This window comes from Oncorhynchus gorbuscha, linkage group LG05, assembly GCF_021184085.1.
Source record: "Oncorhynchus gorbuscha isolate QuinsamMale2020 ecotype Even-year linkage group LG05, OgorEven_v1.0, whole genome shotgun sequence".
NCBI lineage: Eukaryota > Metazoa > Chordata > Actinopteri > Salmoniformes > Salmonidae > Oncorhynchus > Oncorhynchus gorbuscha.
Window position 1 is genome coordinate 32,383,972 of NC_060177.1, and position 18,930 is coordinate 32,402,901.

At 44.7% G+C, this 18,930-nt stretch overlaps 1 protein-coding gene across 4 annotated transcripts in view; it reads right to left on the reverse strand.

The window, feature by feature from the left end:
• The window catches only part of LOC124035841 (zinc finger protein 536-like), a 206,448-nt gene extending 187,951 nt beyond the window's left edge, over window positions 1-18,497 (reverse strand). For 2 of the 4 annotated variants that reach the window (XM_046349630.1, XM_046349627.1), the window contains exon 1: window positions 17,943-18,497. The gene's annotated coding sequence lies outside the window, so the exon portion shown is untranslated. Of the gene's footprint in view, window positions 1-17,221; window positions 17,839-17,942 lie in introns of those variants that run through there. The other 2 variants (XM_046349631.1, XM_046349629.1) reach the window with 1 other exon arrangement.
• Window positions 18,498-18,930: the final 433 nt, after the last annotated feature.

Sequence of the window (18,930 nt, forward strand, 5' to 3'; positions counted from 1 at the left end):
GCAATCCTACTTTAAAGGCCTGCCGCTTCGCACAAGGCAAATAATCAGGTCGGCGTGAGCCAGGTGAACTACACGCCCTGCTCTCCCTCTATAGTAGAGCGTAACTCAGTGAGTGGGTTTGGGTTGAGGCCTCACGTCGAGTCAGAGTGAGTGGGGCTGGGGAGCTGGGGCAGAGGGGCACAGATGTGGTTCTCAAAGGAGGCCACCCCAGGAGCCTGCAAGGAGAATTCTTATCCCCACTACTATTTCAATAGGAAAAGACACACACACACACACACACACACACACACACACACACACACACACACACACACACACACACACACACACACACACACACACACACACACACACACACACACACACACACACACACACACACAAAGGCACACTTGCCTTAAGTCACATTCTAAATTGGCTCCCAGGAGCATTTTCCCTACCTTGTTCACCAAAGGCATTGTGTATGTTTTCTGAGTGCTTAGCATATGCCTGGGTAACGTGAGATCTCCTCTGCGCACACTCACATTGTTTCCAGAACTTGTTGCATTTTTTTTCTCCCCCTTTAAGTATTTCCCATCAGGAGCTTAATTAAATTCAAAATAGTTCACATATACCTACTATGCAGGATCGCACAAGCCGCCCACCCTGCAAGCCCCGATAGACGCAAGACTGGGAGCAACAACAAAAAAGTAGAGGAGGAGAAAAAAAACAGTAAAGGAACAGAGAGAGAAAACTCCTGCTCTCAGAATCCTGTTTGTCATGGATGAGACTTTGCTACTCTGGGGTCTTTCAGATGTTCCTTCGAGAGGGGTTGAGTTGAGTATCTCACCTCTCCTGTCTTCGAAAGAGTCAGCCCAACAGTCATGGCGTACCCAATAGTTGGTACTAGGGCGGTGGGCAGTGTGGTCAACGATGGTGTGAGATCTGGGCCACACGGTAACTGCCAAAAAGGCCCATGGGAAAGGGGTGAAGGACTCCTACCTCACTAGTTCTCCAGAATGTATAGACGTACACAGTGGCTTGATACCAGAGTATGCAGGAAATACTACAGCATTTTTTTTAGACAGGATAACCTTTGCTCTGTTTATTCTATTACGCATTGTGTTCTTTTAATGCTAGCGTAATACATGGGGGTGAAAACAATGTGTATAGCACATGCAGTGTTTAAGCAGGGGAATGTCAGTCAAGAGCAGACAAGTGTTGATTTTACACACACTATAGACACCACACACACTACACACACTCATTCCCCTTCCCAATACTACACCAGCCTGGCAGACAAAGTTAACATTTTAACTGCAAATATTCCTTGCCTCCAATAGTCCAATGTAATTCATTTTCCATCTCTGTTCATTAATCATTGTTAAAATTAGTGATCCATTTCTTCCACTCTGCCATCTGCACTCAGCTTCGTTACAAACATGACACCTTCCCGCATAATAAAAGCTGACAGCAACGAGGATGCCTTTCCAAATAGCTTTTTGCATATGTGCACCTCTACAACTAATGCTGTTGTCAGACAAAAGTAGGTTATTTAAGGAGCGCTCCTGCTAGAACAATCACACACACAGACACACACATGCACAGAAAGACACACACATGCACAGAAAGACACACACATGCACAGAAAGACACACACACACACACACACACACACACACACACACACACACACACACACACACACACACACACACACACACACACACACACACACACACACACACACACACACACACACACACACACACACACACACACACACACACGCATGCATGGATAGAGAGGTATATAGAGACCTACAAATATCCATGTGTCCCAGGTATATACTGTATACACAATTTGATATAAACCAAATCAAACACACACTACCAGATGTGCCTAATCTTGAATGGAATGTGGTAAACTCCTGATAATAAATCTCCACATTTTCACTATAGAAAGCGAAGTTATGAAATCAGAGATTCGGAAACATTAACAATCACCAGAGAGACAACAATGGGACCGTTGTTGTTCTTCATGTGCTGTTTAAGTAGGCAAGATTTTATTCCAACTTAGAAAGATTAGTACTCTGTTGTTCTTTTCTACTTTCTTTTATACATACAGATCTTAAGAGGGATACAGTGTGTGTGTGTGTGTGTGTGTGTGTGTGTGTGTGTGTGTGTGTGTGTGTGTGTGTGTGTGTGTGTGTGTGTGTGTGTGTGTGTGTGTGTGTGTGTGTGTGTGTGTGTGTGTGTGTGTGTGTGTGTGTGTGTGTGTGTGTGTGTGTGTGTGTGTGTGTGTGTGTGTGAATCTGATACATGGTTCAGACTAACTATTGTTGACTATTTGATACCAGAACATTCACATTGGATATTTCTGTTTATTACAATGAATATAAGGTGACACAGTGCAGTCCTTTGTTCTCTGTAAGTATGCACTGATTAATGTATTAGCATGTATGCTTATGTCAATGTGTGTGTGTGCGTGTGGAGTAGGGTGTGAGGGTTTGTGCGTGGAGTAGGAGAATTGTGTGTGTGTGTACAGGAAGTAGGAGCAGTGCAGTGCAGTGCAGTGCAGTGCTGTGCAGTGTGTGTGTGTGTGTGTGTGTGTGTGTGTGTGTGTGTGTGTGTGTGTGTGTGTGTGTGTGTGTGTGTGTGTGTGTGTGTGTGTGTGTGTGTGTGTGTGTGTGTGTGTGTGTGTGTGTGTGTGTGTGTGTGAAAGGAAGTGTCTCAGTTGGCTGAAACAGAGGTCCAGACAGTGGAGCTGCTTGGCTGAGGAGAGCAGGGTCCTATAACGAGCCGCCTGGGCCAGATGATGCCCATCGCAGGTCACACAAGCCACACACAATCCCCCCAATACCCAGGCCAGAAGCCTCTGTTTGCCTTCCCCAGGACGGGGCTCTGCTCCCCCCAGTCCCCCCAGTCCTCCATGGTCCCCCTTAACGCCCGTCAGCCCCCAGATCTGCCGTACGGCCTCCCTGGTGAGGTGTCGCTGGAAGCCCCCAGGCACACCACATTAATCTATATAATGCCCTCAAAGAGTGGGCTTTTTCACACCGCTAACTGCCAAGGCCTACGAGGGGCAGGGGGCTGCGCCATGGTTCAGCTGTTCGCCCAACTGGCGTCTGCACACACACATACAAGAACACACACACATACTGACGCTTTGCCTATAGGCTCTGATTGACTCAATAAAGGTGTACCTTCATCAAATGGCTAGCAGAAACCCCTGCAATCTTAGGAGGGCTGGACTTTTCAGGCAGACAGCAAATAGAAAAGAAGCTAAATCATCTTGACATTCACCAACGTGGAGCCCAAGAGAAAGCCACGGCTTCAGTTATTTCTCCCATCCACTAATTTGGTTCTCCTTAACCCCCCACACCCCTGCAGCACATACACACATACACACATACACACATACACACATACACACATGCACACATGCACACATGCACACACACTGACACGTTTAATTTCAGGTTCTCAGCACATCTGAATTACAGAAAACTGATGAAGGATGGAGGCCAGGCCCCTCCGGACTGATTAGCATCATTTAAGAAAGCGTTCCTTTTTGCTCGGCTCAGCGACCGCCCAGCCTACAAGATGGGTGGCCTTTCAGCATTAGACGTCAATATGGAGTAAACTCATTTGAATTGAACATGGAGGAAAACCACTCCAGCGTCTGGGCCTCTGCATTTTTTGAAGTCTTCATATACTCGTTCAATGACCCAACTGAGCTTTAAAATGCACATTACTATAGGACGTAAAGTAGCAAATGTATATAAATCGAGTGGACAAATAAGGAACATTTTAAAGGTATAAAGTAATAAGACAGAACACGTTTTTGTGCCTCTAAATTATATAAGCCATGCAAATGGCTTAAAATTTTGTAAAGCTTTTCAGAAAATCCTACTTATGGTTGCCATTCTGTGCCAAAAAGTTCATCTGGCCTGTAAATTTAAGCATGGATTACAAATATTCAAATCATGAGCTTACTGTTCAAATAAACATTTCCAACAGGGAAAAAGTTGCAAGGCATACACTTTCAACATAATTCCTCCTCTGGCATCGCCCTCCCCTCGCTCCTAATAAAACAAAAAGAACAGAAAATACAAAACAAAGAACGGAGTTGAAAGGTCGTCTTTTTTCATTTACCGTCCGACTGCATAAACACCCCTGATGAAATCTAATGAATGTAATTGTAACCACCTATACAATCCCAGTTTGGCAGCCTTGGTTATGTCCTGATATCCTGGGTGGGACAATAGGGTAAGTTATTACAGTTGAATGAGAAGGGGGAAAAAAGAGAACACAAAAGAAAAAACACGTCTTAAGCCGGTCAGCTGCCCGCCACATGGTAGAAATAATAAGGACTGAAGTCACAATGAGTTCAGCTTCGGTTTCCTAATCACTTCCTTTATAAAAAAAGGACCCATCTCGTTGGAGAGGGGCTGTGTCATTGCAAGGGGTCTGACCAGTCATCAGGGCAGACAAGTGCGCCTTCACTAAAGGAAGGGCACCCTAAACCTGACCCACAGAGATCTTGACCTTGACCCCTTCAATGTCTCCTATTTTTCGCCCAGCTTGGGTGAGACGGACCAAGGCAGTGTAGGGCCTAGGCAATTGTAATGATAGCCGGCGTTACTCTGAGATTAAAATAGCCCCTCTCCTCGGCTCCCGCCGAGCGCTGCATTAAAGTCTTCCACATTACAAAATTGCAAACAGATGCATCTCAAGTACCTGCAAATAATCTGCCAAGACCAATTTCAAAAGGGAGATTTCAAAATATGTGGAAGTCATTAGGACGAGTATTATTTTGTGAGGAGCAGGCAACCAGGAGTGGCTCCACAAGCAGATGGGTGCTGCTTTTATTTAGGAAGAAAGGCCCAATGTATTATTCCTCCATAAATGAAGATGCATAACATAGTATGAGACAATTACAGGCAAAATATTTACGTTTCAAAGGCAACAAAAGAATGTAAAATGTCAATTTTTTTGTCCATCTTTCATCTCCTTTGAGACTTCTTTGGGGCTCTTCAGAGAAGATATGAAATAAGACAGAGAGATCTAACAGTGTTGTGTATTAAAGCTAAAATAATTAAATGCCTCTCTCTCCCGAAGAAGAAATGTTTTGGAGGTCTAATTTGCAACTGCTGCTGTTGTTGTTTTTCTGTTGAAGCGAGGGTATTGGACGTTCTAGGCTCCTCAGTGTAGCTTTAAAGCACCGAATCACAGCATTCTCCAATTAAAGATGATTTCAGCACCATGCACTGCAAAAAAAACTTCATTAGAATGTACATCAAACTGACAACATATATACTACTCTGTGTGCAATGCATGCGTCATCAAAATGCACATTTTCTCACTTGCATACATTACCCTTTGTTTCTGTAGCAGATTCATCATAATATCAAATATAATTTGATTAATAAGCTGTAAGGTTAGTGCTCTTACGTGGACTATAGTGAATGTTTGACTCTCTCAAAGTGGCGAAATCGCTGTCCTTGAAACAATAAGCATTCAATCAAATTCTTCATAATTGTAACAGTAGGAAGCGGTTCAGACTTTCCGCCCACAACAAACACGCTTTGTTCTCCTGTTATGAGAGAGAGGGACACAATCAAGTGCGTGAGAACGCCAGGAATGCGGCATTTTCGAGCGATTCCTCTCCAACTCCTCTCCCTTTTGGGTCGCCCATATTATTTGCTTCCTGTCTCATTGTAGCTGGCAAAAGAAAATTCTGTAATTGAGCAGTACAGAACATGTGCCCTCCCTGCTCGAAGATGACAGATGGATTATAAAAACTTCAAAGCCAAGCATTTGGAGCACCAGGGGAGAGATGGTAGGTATTTGAACTATCATTCTTTACCCAGGAGACAATGGCTGCCTGACATGGTGCATACATCAAGAAATAGTGCAACCACACAGACATAATCTCCCCCCTTATCCCCCCCCTCTCTTACTGCTATATATTTAACATCCTGTTACGAGCTACTTTCAGCCAAGCACAAGTACACACGTTACCGTAAGAGAGGGAGGCTTACACATACAAGGATAGCAAAGTGAGGATTGATTTTTTATTTTTTTAACAGTTAGCCACCCGATTTTCTAACATGTTGTTCTATTTCACTGTAGGTCGTCATCAGTGTCTTAACTCTGAAATAATCATTAACATGCGGAGGGTAGGGACGGGTTTTAACCCCTGCAACGACATCATGATAAACATGCCTGTAAGGATGTAAGCTACTGTAACCAAAGCGAGATAGTGGCTGGTGATTTCTAGAATCATCTTATAAGCATGATTTATGAAAGTGGCCATCTGTCGGTCTTCCTTAAGCACGGAGGCCACCTTTAATAATATAAGGACAAGATGTGAGCTGGCCATAGAAGGGTGTGCATTGGGAACACTTGAAGAGACACACAATTACGAGAGAGAGCTACAGAGTAGTGATGCTATCTGCAATTGTCCCTTTGTTCACACACACACACTCCTTAAACTCTTCGACAAACATACACACACACTGCCTCCACCCTTCTCTCTCTCTCTCTCTCTGTCTAACACGCACACACACACACACAGTGGGTCATATGGAAGCTAATTACTGTTGACCTCCACAGTCACACCGTTTAACCCCAGTCCCTGGCACAGTGACCCCTGTCTAAATTAGCCAGGCCTAACTCTGGAAACCAGAGCTTGCTTAATCCCTCAAGTCCTACTCTGGTACTGGTCGCACAAGGGTTCCACCGAAAGCCGAAGTCGCGGCTCAAACAAGACACCACCATACACAGTTTAGAGTTTAGATCATCAAAGTCCCCCAGGAGGGGAACTACTCCTTACGTAAATCCCATAGGTTCAGAGCAGTAACAGTCTCGAAAGACTGTCTTCGTCACATCCACGTAAAGGTTAATTCACACAAATGTTAGTTTCCTACAAACACACACAGCCTTAGAAAACGTGCACCCAAACCACAGGGAGACGTCAATAGAAGTCTTTCAGTCAACCGGGATTTTGTTAAGCGGTTAACATTGAGCCTCCAGTGCGCTGTGTTCTAACTAAGGCTGCTGGCCTCTGACCTCCTGTGACCTGGATGTGACTCCCCGTTTGACCTTGGGGGCCGGCGAGGTTCTCCACTGTCGAGCATCTGCCAGTGGGCTCATTATGCAGCCCTCCCTCCATGTGGTCACCTTTTCAACGTCCGTCAGGATTTCCCCATCTAATCCCTCTGGATCATCCCATCGATGCTAAGGGTGTTTATGTGTAATGGATCCCATCTACCCCCCCCCCCCAATCCTACCACACCTGCCCCTCCCTCTTGTCTTTTCAATTTAGCCCTTGATTCATTAAATCAGTCAGTCATTTCATTGCTTGTCCAGCAACACGAATGGTGATGTTGTATGGTTGAAGTCATGTTTACTGGGTTCAGGTCCTGGAATATTTTGGGTCTTCTGACTCTTGGACTGGCTTCTAAATGGTTATTTGTGTAAATTAGCTAAATCTCTCGAGAATTAAACGAGGCAATTCTGTTGGGGAAGATAATCCATCAAAAAATGGGTTGCATTGTTGACGTGTCCTAAATAAACACAGTATGATGGTATAATAAATACAATGGTACGCTCCTCTCTTTACGCTCCCTGTTCCTCTCTCCCGACACCCAGCAGCATGGGGAAGCAGACGCACCGTTCCTCCCTCATCCTCATTACTAACTAACTACGCTGTTTGATTAAAAGCGTGTAAGGAAAAAAAAAAAAAAAACAGGCCGAACCTCCATAATTAAGATCCCTTCACAGATTACCTCTGACAACAAAAGCGTGGAGAGAAGGGCCGCCTGCAGCCGGGGAAAATGGATGAAATAGAGAGTGAGGACGGGCCTGACCCCTCTCGGCTCCATGCTAGCACCGGCCTTGCCTGGATCAAATGTGCTCCCCAGCAGGAGAGGGACTCCCACCGGATACGATCCAGGGCCTGGGGGGGGGGTACAGCTACATGACCCATATCAAAGTACCTCGGGCATTGTACTACAACTACAAAGCATGCACAAGCTTCAGCCTATCACACAAACATACACACATTCATACAGTGTGTACAAACCTTTGGGTTCTGTCCTTATACAGTCTGCTAAAGATAAATACAATTGGAAACCAACACAGACCAAATTAAATCCCACTGTGTCGCTATCATAAACGCAAAATGACTAACACTGATCCACATTACCTAAGAGCTTATAATCAGCCAGCTCTGAAAACGATAGCTAACGTCTAGCTACAGTATAGTAATTCTACTGTTACGGTTCAATCCAGATTTCATACATGTGTTTCTCATGTTGCCATACTCCAGCTAGTCTGGGCATCCACTCACTAACACGTTCCCCGCTAAGCACCCCGCACAAAGGGGACCAAGAGCAGCTTCCTTCACCTGAGCCTTTCAACCTACGACCCGATGGTCAGAGATCCATCTCCCTACCCACCGCTCCACGCTGACGCCCATTATCCTGTGGGTCCTTTGCCTCCGACTCAGAGCGGGAGGCCATTAATATAATCACAGGGATCTAGTGTGTGCTGGAGAGCCCCGAGGCTACAGCAATCAGAGGAAAGTGAGAGAGAGAGGAATAAACTCCACCCAAATCTCCGGAAAACGTTCCCATTCCGACGGCGCTGAAATGGATCGGTCCAGAACGTCACTGGGGGAGGTGGGGTGGGGGGTGGGGGTACGCCGAAGTTAGCGTTTTAACAGAGACCTCCCAAGACGGCGGGGTTGGGGGAATAACACATGAATCTTCTCTTCAACCTAGGCTGTGCCTGGTTGATCTAACGATGACTGGTCACAGAACCATCTTCATGCAAATTTAAACAGAGACGATATTTCATTGCTCTAATGATGCCCCCCCCCACATAAAAAGCCTAAACTATCAACACCAGGCAAAAGTTCACCATTCTAACAAGTACATCATCTGTGTGGTCATCATTAGCTTAATCTGCTAGATGATGAGGTGGCTACATGGGGAATACAGTGTGAAGAACTGTAAAGAACTCCAGGAGCTTGGGATGGGTCCTCACACCAGGCTATTGGAGGTCTGTGGGTGCAACCCGATCACTACAAAGACAACACAAAGAATTGTCTGAAACCACCTGACCACAGAGAGGCATGATGGGTCCGGTGTGAGCCCCTTGTGCAGAGAGCAGGTCCGGGTGAGCTGAGCTTCAACACACTATGGAACCACGGTCACTTGGCCACCGTTTTTATAAGCACACAGTGAACGGATGACTAAACTCACGGGTGATGAACGGATGACTAAACTCACGGGTGAACCCCCCCCTCCCTCTCTGAGTCTATCACTGTGTTCTGTTCCCATGGACATAGACACATGCACATTTCTTCCTAAACAACTTGGTTTCTCTTATGGAGTCATTTTCTTCAAAGTGCTCTGTTTCTCACAAGCTCATGTGGAGGATGGGCCTCTGAGTGGAGTGTGGATAGTGTTGCCCACACGGCTCCTGCCTGAGCCACACTGACCGTCCTATTTACTAAAACAGGAGAAAGCATCCAAGACTGTGGCCCAGCACTTCCACTTAGCTTTCTCCCCATTACAACGATTGGTGCGAACGACATAACAAAGAGATGAAACAGAGATATGAGAGGAGAAAACAACGCCTCATGATCAAGAAGAAAAATAAAGAAAAGAAAAAGACGGGAGGAATTTTTTCCTTTTGCTGATTTATGAAAATCATCAGAAATTGCGGGAGATCTGTTAAGGGTTTGCTGCAGCAGGGGTACGAGCACATCTTAACACTTAAAAGGGGTAAAAAAAAAAGACTAAATAAATAAAAAAAGAAGCTACGTGCCAGGGGAATTCTCTCCAAAAGCCCTTTAAAATTCACCTCGGTAATAACGCAGATAAATAAAGACAAATTCCCTAAAGTAAATACTATTTAGCTCACACCTTGAGTTGCAGTTTTTAAAGTGGTTCACACAGGACTGACAGCTCTCCCCACACAGTGCCTGTTCTCCTGTTTTAAAACACCAGGTGGGAACTACTGATATTGTGTGTGTGTGTGTGTGTGTGTGTGTGTGTGTGTGTGTGTGTGTGTGTGTGTGTGTGTGTGTGTGTGTGTGTGTGTGTGTGTGTGTGTGTGTGTGTGTGTGTGTGTGTGTGTGTGTGTGTGTGTGTGTGTGTGTGTGTGTGTGTGTGTGTGTGTGTGTGTGTGTGTGTGTGTGTGTGTGTGTGTGTGTGTGTGTGTGTGTGTGTGTGTGTGTGTGTGTGTGTGTGTGTGTGTGTGTGTGTGTGTGATGTGAATTTTAAGTCCAGCAGTCACAGGACCACATACCTTGTCTCTTATAAAAGTCCTCCTTGGTGGAATGTGAGATGTTCCCAGAGCCTTCTAAAAGAGCCCTTCTTTGGTGACACTCGCAGCACACATTTTTGTTGGGTGGAGCGAGTACCTCCCAGCTTTTGGACAAGCAGAGCATGTCATAAATATACAAATAAACGTATATTCAATATTTGTGCAAACAAAAAAAAAACAAGCTGCCCTGCTCCCTCTTCTGACACTGTTGACCTGAAGATGTGGTCAGTGAGTGCCGGCCTTCACAAAAGAGCATGTGTTCAAAGCTGGGAATCTTAATTTGCCTTTAGGCCTACATATTTACTTTAGCATCCATGGAAAACAGTAATATGGTATTAGTGCATCTCAGGGGGAAACTTGTGTTTTTAAAAAGCAGGCTAATGCGCTCAGTTTTAAATGGTATAAAAAGGCAGATGATATATATGGCATCGGATAAATCTGTGTTAATAAAGTGCAGTACACAAATAAAGAGCGAACTTGCAACCGTACTCCCACATGCCCCTCAAATACACATCCATAGAGGGCAACAGATAAATCAGCGGCTAATTCCAAGACAACGATTTGAATTGATAGACCAGAAATACAGCAGGCCTTCAACTAGAAATACAAGTTTGATTGGGAGTTACAGTATATTTTGTGCGAGCTGACATTATACCTCTCTGTTTGACTCCAACTGGCCATTATCACAAATGTCCCCTACTCTAATAGAGGTGTGCAGACAGGCCGACATTTTACTGACTTTTATCAAGCCACATTTATCAACACTGCCGCGGAAATCTCCAGGAAGCTTTTTCAAAAGCAGTCCAGAGACATAGCTAAGTACATCATCCCCTCCTCATTGTCTCGCTCTCTGTCTCTCTCTCTCTCGCCCTCACTGTCAGATCATCTCTTCCCTCCCTCCCTCCCTCCCCCTCCCTCCCTCCCTCCCTCCCTCCCTCCCTCCCTCCCTCCCTCCCTCCCTCCCTCCCTCCCTCCCTCCCTCCCTCCCTCCCTCTCTCTCTCTCCCTCCCTCCCTCTCTCTCTCTCCCCCTCCCTCTCTCTCTCTCTCCCCTCCCTCTCTCTCTCTCTCTCTCTCTCTCTCTCTCTCTCCCTCTCTCTCTCTCCCTCTGGTTAGGAGCCACTAATTCACAGGGCCTGATCCGTCTCCGAGCCTGGAGACGCCAATGCTATCATTATCACCCAATTCAGCCAGCCGTTAAATGGTGGAATCAGGAGACATTTGCTCCCCTCCACTATCGCTGTGACATCATTACCGAGAGATTCAACAGCGGGAGCGCTCGGTCCGGGGGGGGGGGGGGGGGGGGGCAATACAGCAACTCAGGCCCAGGCATCTCCTCAAGGAATTACATGTGAGGGGGGTCTGGGAGGGGGTACTGAGGGTCTAATACAATACAGGTCCACCTGGGAGAACAAACTGCACCAGCCTGAAACTCCCCATGACCACACTGGCAGTGGAGGAAGAGAGAGAGAGAAAGATGGAGAAGGAAAGAGAGGGAGTAATAAAGAGATGGGGGGGGGGGGTTCTGCACACCCTGGGTAGATGGCAGCTCAATGCTAGCTAACACACTTGAGCCTATTTTTTTGTCCTCCACCTCTCTCACTCTCTCTCTCTCTCCCTAGCATGGCTCTAATGGCAACGTGTAAACTGCTTTGACACACAATCCACTCTTATGTCTCTGGAGTAGAGGGAGTGTTTTGGGCCCCTCGCACTATGATACATCATCACCATTTGGTTGTTATACGTTTTTAACATTGGTGGCTGATTCACAACTCTTCCCCTCATGGATAGAAACCACTTGTGCTATAGTGCTGCTAAATTGCTCCTCTTCTGCTGTGCTGTTAAAAATCCAGCTCGCTTTTTTTCATTCACTTTTAAACGATAGGTCCTTCAAACGCAGGACAAATAACATGTCATTATATATGACTCTCACGTTTATTTGAAAACGGCACCAGTAGCTTTTATAACCTTCAACTTGTTGAAGTCCAGGAAAAATTACTCTAGAGTTTAATTAACCAATTAAACATAATACCCTCTTACCCACAAACAAGTTGGAGAACACAGCAGAAGTCCCGTAAAGGCACGCACGCACACGCACACGCACACACACGCACACGCACACACACACAGAATATAAACATGTTGAAAACATTCTCACTATATTTCTTATATAGTGTTTCATGCATATCAACAAATACACTAAAAAGATCACAGAAACAGTCAAACACAGTGATTCTCAGGCATATGCAAGAGGACAGAAAAAAAGGCCTGGCTTTGAAACTCTCACAGCCCCAAGAAAGCAAAGGCACTCAGCACTCCTAATATCTGACTGCTCCTGATTAGGAATTGTCAAAATATTTGCGACAGAGGAATTCCGACAGCCAAGCGGAGCAGCTCCTCTACAAAAGACCCATCTTCCCTGTGTAACAAGTACACGAAGTGAGTGTAGACATAGAACCTAAAGTCCCCCAGGCTATTGTAGTAATAACCCGCGAGACCTGGCTGGGAATGTACAGCTTTCAGAGGCACTTCTCATCCTATTTGTAGCACCGACACTGATGTGTGTGGTGCGCAGGTCACTCTCTTTTAAAGCCCCCCTTCTTTTCAAATCCAAGTAGAACTTCTCCCAACAAATATGCACAGGGTTTTGACTATCGTGTTTTTTCTTCCCTTTTCTTTTTTCTTTTTTTCTCCACAAGGCAAGTTTCATTAAAGATCCAATTATGCAAATCAGGTCCTGAAGAGGCAGCTGAATATGCATTATAATAGTGTACATTAATAGTTCAACACAATATACGGCATCAGGGGCAGATTTACGAGGCAACATAACCGCTACGCCTCTGTCCTTTGGAGGAAAACCTCTTGATCATAATTAAAGGTGCAGGGTCCTCTTGCTTCTCTAGAACAAGCCGGCTCACCAGGGTCCCCTCTACATGGACCCAAAATGCACTAACTAGCGACCAGCAGGTCACGACCTTTACAAAGTCAGAGTACAGACATCATTGTAGCCCGCATAGAGCTGGAGAGATCTCATACTACATATTTCCTTCGGTAACTGCCCCCCCACTCCACAGTTCTGGAGTCAACCCCCAGCAGCACTGCAGACATTTACCACTCTTTAAGGCATGCCGGATAGAATGCTAAATAACACAATGGCACGCTTCAGAACACGTGATTGATGGGTGGTTGCCTGTTTGTGTTAAGCTGTTGTCTACAAAAATGACATGGCTGTAATTTTGTGCTCCTTTGCAGATCAAAAGGAAACAGTCTTGACACAATGTGCTGCACATTTATAAATCTAAATGCTAATAAACGTTAAAAAAAATAAAAAATAGGCTTTAATGTTGCAAAACTGCCTGCTGACTGGGGTACTGTATGCAAAGGGGACGTTTCAGGAGGTATTCTAATATTGCATTTTTTGGGTTGAAAAATCACAGATGAATGGCTACTGTGGACGTGTGTGATTAGATAGATCACTTAGACAAAGGCCGAGGCCAAAGCACAAGCTGCTCATCTTTCCCAAGGATGGGCAAACTAGTCCAACTTAACACATTCTATTATTGAGCGTAAACATCAATCTAGATACTTAGGTCCACGATCCATATAGATCTATCCCAGAACCCCTGGGAAGACAGGGAGGGGGAGAGAGAGGGGGAGAGAGAAAGAGAAAATATCTGTGAATATATCTACAAATTCTAGCTATCACGTATGTGCTTTAAGCTGGTGTTACTACTTTAACCAGCCTAACTTTCTTTTTAACCAGAGGCCTACCTCTTCGTTTGTGCTCTGGCACTGCAAACCCCTCACTCCCTCTCTCCGGTGTGCTCTCGCTCTCCCTCTCCCTCATTCCCCCTTTCCCAGACAGACAGACGCTCCTTCTGGTGGCACCCTGGCATGAGGCAATTGAGTCAAGCTCATCCGTCATCACCTCATCTGTCGGCCCAGTCTTTATTCTTAGATCACACTGACGCCTACGATTACTATCCGCCGAAACGTTGGACTTTCACATCCTTGTCGCCCTCATATCCACACACACATACACACACGCGCGCCTTTTAAAATATATGCTATGCGACACACATGAGAAGAGAACTGTTAAGAGCCACAGCCTACAGACGAAAACGGGACCTAGTTTCACAAACATGACATGTGAACAGCTCGTCTCTGTAGCTCAAACAGGGCTCATGACATCTGACAGAAGACCATCTCTCCAAAGTGTACCTTCTAAATCAAGGTCACCATACTACAAGGCTCACCACAGCCTTGCGCCTATTTGTTATGTGTTATGCCCCCAGCCTTCCTTTCCAGCCCCCTCCTGAAACAGCCCCTCCTGCCTGCCAAACTAGACTGGGGGGGGGGGGGTGAAGGGAGAACACAGCCACCGGGGTAAAGGCCTTAGCCTTTGGAGCCAGAGGAGATGGGGGCTCCACTGCACATATCAATTAATACCTAATCACCAGGCCTCGCCTGCCATACCGTCCCACGAGAGACCCTGGCTACTGCCGTACATCTGGAAGAAAATTTCGACCAATTAAAGGAGCCGAGAATCATTTAAGAGTGGGATGGCTGTCTGATCACGTCTCTGACTGCTCTCCTGCTCCGGCTACAGTTGACTGGCTGCAGACTGACAGGTCCGGAGAGGAGCACTGATGCCATGCCCATGCCTATGCCCTCTTCTCATCCTCCTCTCTCTCTCTCCCCCGAAAGACGTGCATTACCGTGGCTTGTCATCACCCGCGGAACACAGACACAGGTACAATAGGATACAGTGCAATGCTGCACCACTAAACAGGTTGACGAACTAGATCAAACACAGGACTGGTGATGCTTAGGAATGTGATTTATATGAGAACGAGGCATGTTTAAAAATGGGATTAGGAATAGAACACCAAATTCACAATAGAGTGTACAGAAGACAAAAATGTGGAATGTGTAAAAGCAATTGTTTGAGCTAAGTGAAACGTGATAGCTTGTCATACAATTCATTGAATTCTTGCTTAATTAATTATGATGATAATAATAATAAAAATATAATAAAAATATATTCCCCCCACATTTTGTAGCAGACAGTCAACTACCAGTCAAGTATCTCCAGGACAACACACACAGGAGCTACAACTACATGCCAGTTAGTAAAGTCACACTTTCTCTTCCCTCAAAACACCTTTCACGATTCATTGTCATTCTCCTAACTATCGGTAATTGCATGGAGGCTACTGTAGGGCCCCGATCTGGAATTCAGTGCCCTCCAGTGTGACTGTTGTCCATCGCCATTTCATCTCAATAAGAAAATAAAAAGAACTGACACAAAAAGGTTCACGCCCAGACACTATTACAGACATAATATCCGCCTGGCAAATACCATTAAACAATGACAGTGGCTAACTCGGACAGTACATCTGTGCATCCTATTTGTTCATTTCCTTTGACAATGAATCTAAGGAATAAACATTTTTTCGCAAACTCAACTTTGCGGAAGATACACACAAAAAAAGTCTAACAATGTGATGGACGTTTTGTAACGCTTACGTTATGTTTAAGGGGGTCGTTTGTTTTATCAGCCATTGTAGCCTAGGCTACTGTTTTAAATTGCTGCCTTCGAGCTGGGTTAATCTCAAAGCTGGTTCTTCTGTGTTTACATGGGAGGATCGCTCCCTTCTACTCAAGGTGAAAGGCTGCTCGGTTGGATGAGGGACACCTGCAAACTAGTCCTACCGGGGAGAGTTTGAAGCACTGGTAGTGCCCCTGCAACGGTAGCATGTGTTTTCTTCCACGAAATGATACATAATAGACTCGTACTAAGGCACTTTTAACATTTTGGGGTTATCAGACTGTATGGGAATATATTTATCCTGACAAATTTGAGATTCACAGCGCAAGAACAAAACATCTAATCCCACACCAACAGTCTATATGCACTTTAAATATATAATTTATATTTTGGAACATTTACATTAGGCAACGTGAATGTATATAGCTATGAAATACGCTACTTGCTAGACTCGACCTCGTCCCCGATTAAGTTATTGGCTAGGCTACGTCATTTTCATGAAATTATTTGTCATGGGTGCCCATTCTATTCGTTTCCGAATCGCTATAACTTTTACCATTTGGATACCTTTCCCCAAGCAATTGCGTTTTGAATCAGTCGTTCAAACCTGAATTTCTCCAGTAATATGTGTGTTGTGTCTACATACAAGGTTTTAAAGCGTGTATGACATTTAGCCCTCAGTTGTTGATGCCATCATAACGTTCCGCAAAGCATAATGCATGGCTGCTATTCATAAGAGGTCGATCACAGCACAAAATGGCAGGTCTCACCGGCTCTTCCATCTCACAAGTTTTGACACATGGCAGGCAGCGGATAACTTTGATCCTATTTCTCCAACAATCTGCACTCAGGTTAGCTGAAACTCTAAGCAAAACCCCTAGGGATGTGATGAGAAAGTTTTCGAAGCAGATTGGATGGGGGGGGGGCAGTTTATACTTCCTTAAAAGTGGGTCGCAAATATCTGCCTGTGTTATGCATGTCATGTGTCCAATACGTTAATGCACACTCCCTTGTCTATCTTAAACGTCTGGAATATACAACTTTTATATGTGACTATTATGAAATCATTGAAATATAAAAGAGATAAGAGTAGGTTCTGAGTCGCTGTACAATGTCTTCCTATGCATTCATTATGTAGACTACACGTTTCCCCCCTGACAACCCCGCATGCTAACGTCACCGCTATGGATATTTAATTATACTGTATTTTTTAATCACGTAGAGAAACAGGCCCCACTGAGATGATACAATAGAAAATAGCAATTGTTTAGACTGACTTTCATAAGCGAAACGCCTTCGGGTTACCATTCCAAACCCCCTAAACCCATGCGTAAGCTTCACACTTCTTACCTTTAAATTTGGAGTAGCGCGAAGAAACTCCTGTCTGTAAACGATGCCTTGGTGAGAGATTGTGTTCATTGAATAATGAGGCATGTCCATATGATTGACCGGATCATTTTCTTTCGCTGAAGGGGGAAAAGTGCGCTTCGGACCTGTTACGATTGTCCAATACAGAATTCTCTCTCTAACTGTTCCGCACGTATCCTGAGTAAAAAAAATAGCGTTTTATTTCATTCGGTCAGTTTTTTTCCCATGCCAAACGTGTTCATTGATACTAATTACTCAGCATCACAACACATTTCCATATTTCAGCTTGGACTCTCCCTATCTGGTAGGTGAAATGCATTGTACCGTTAAAAAAAGCAGTCCATTGTCGTCCGCCGCGTTATTCACAGCAAATAGATTTAGGTCTTGCGGCATTGGTGGAGCTAAGAGCGTAACCCAAGATAAAATAACACCGTAAATAATAATACTCTAATCGTAGGCTACATTTCCCCCGTGTTACGGTAAAAAAAGAGAAAGGATTCCCAACCTCGCAGCTTGTTTCTGACCTTGAGCTCCCGTAAACACTCTTATTAAAATATGTCTATTCTCCTCAGAACCCATTCACATTGTCAGTCTTGTTACGTTGACACCGTGTATAATTGGCTTTGATACATGTAGTCCGGGACCATGCGGTGAACACATAACAACTGAAAACATATAATGTAGTAAAAGTACACGTCCTTACCTTTTCAGTTAACTATTTAAAGTATTTCTCTTCCCCCAAAAAAAACTCCAGGGTAAATCGGTGTAGTCTGCGCGTCCTCAGCATCAGTCACAGCTCTAGTGCTTAAGAGAAGTAATCAGTGATAAAATGACGTTCATCTCACTGTAACCTTGTGGCGTATTTAATGTAAATAAGCCAGTTATGTTGCCAATCGCATGCATACAAACGCAAACTAGTCCTGAGGGAGGCTTTTTTTTTTCAGGTGCCCTGACGAACCGGGTTTATTCTAGCACCATGCACGGGAGCGCATTCTGAAGCCATGGGCTAGGAATTAAGCATATTTATTAGTAAATATGATATTTAAAACAAGCGAGCTGTTGAACAAGGGCACTTCGTACCTTACTCAAACGGAAAGAGAAAAGTCCAATATTAAACGCGCTCACTCAACGGTTCCAAGTAACGTGGGGAAATGATTTAAAGACCTGTATTCTTCGTCGAGGACTCTAAACTTTTTTTGGCATAACTTTTGCGGTAGGACAGAGATGCACTGGCCGACCGTTCATGCTCCTAAATGTTCGCACCGAGATGGTTTGATATATTATGTTTCTATAGGGGGTGGAAGGAGCTGAATGTAATGCAATTATAGATTCAGTGTTCCGGCGTTGACAAAAGCCATTGCTTAAACAGACTCTTTCTTTGTGGGATTATATAATGATTATGGTGTAATTGTGGGAAAGGTTTGGTAATAATAATAAAAAAATATCAAATCCTCAAATGGACGGTTGGTTTTCTGTAATGTAAGAGTATGTGACTCTGGGACGATGATAAGAGCGTGGAAACGTGGAGAGGTCGACAAAAAGAGGGGGACAGTGATGCGATGATAGTTCGGCCAAACGCAGACGGATTGATTATTCAAAATGTCCTCGAACCATGGGACACATCATTGCATTGATCGAGATGATATCAAATCCTGTATATAATCAGCCCGAAGTCCCACAACGGACTCCCT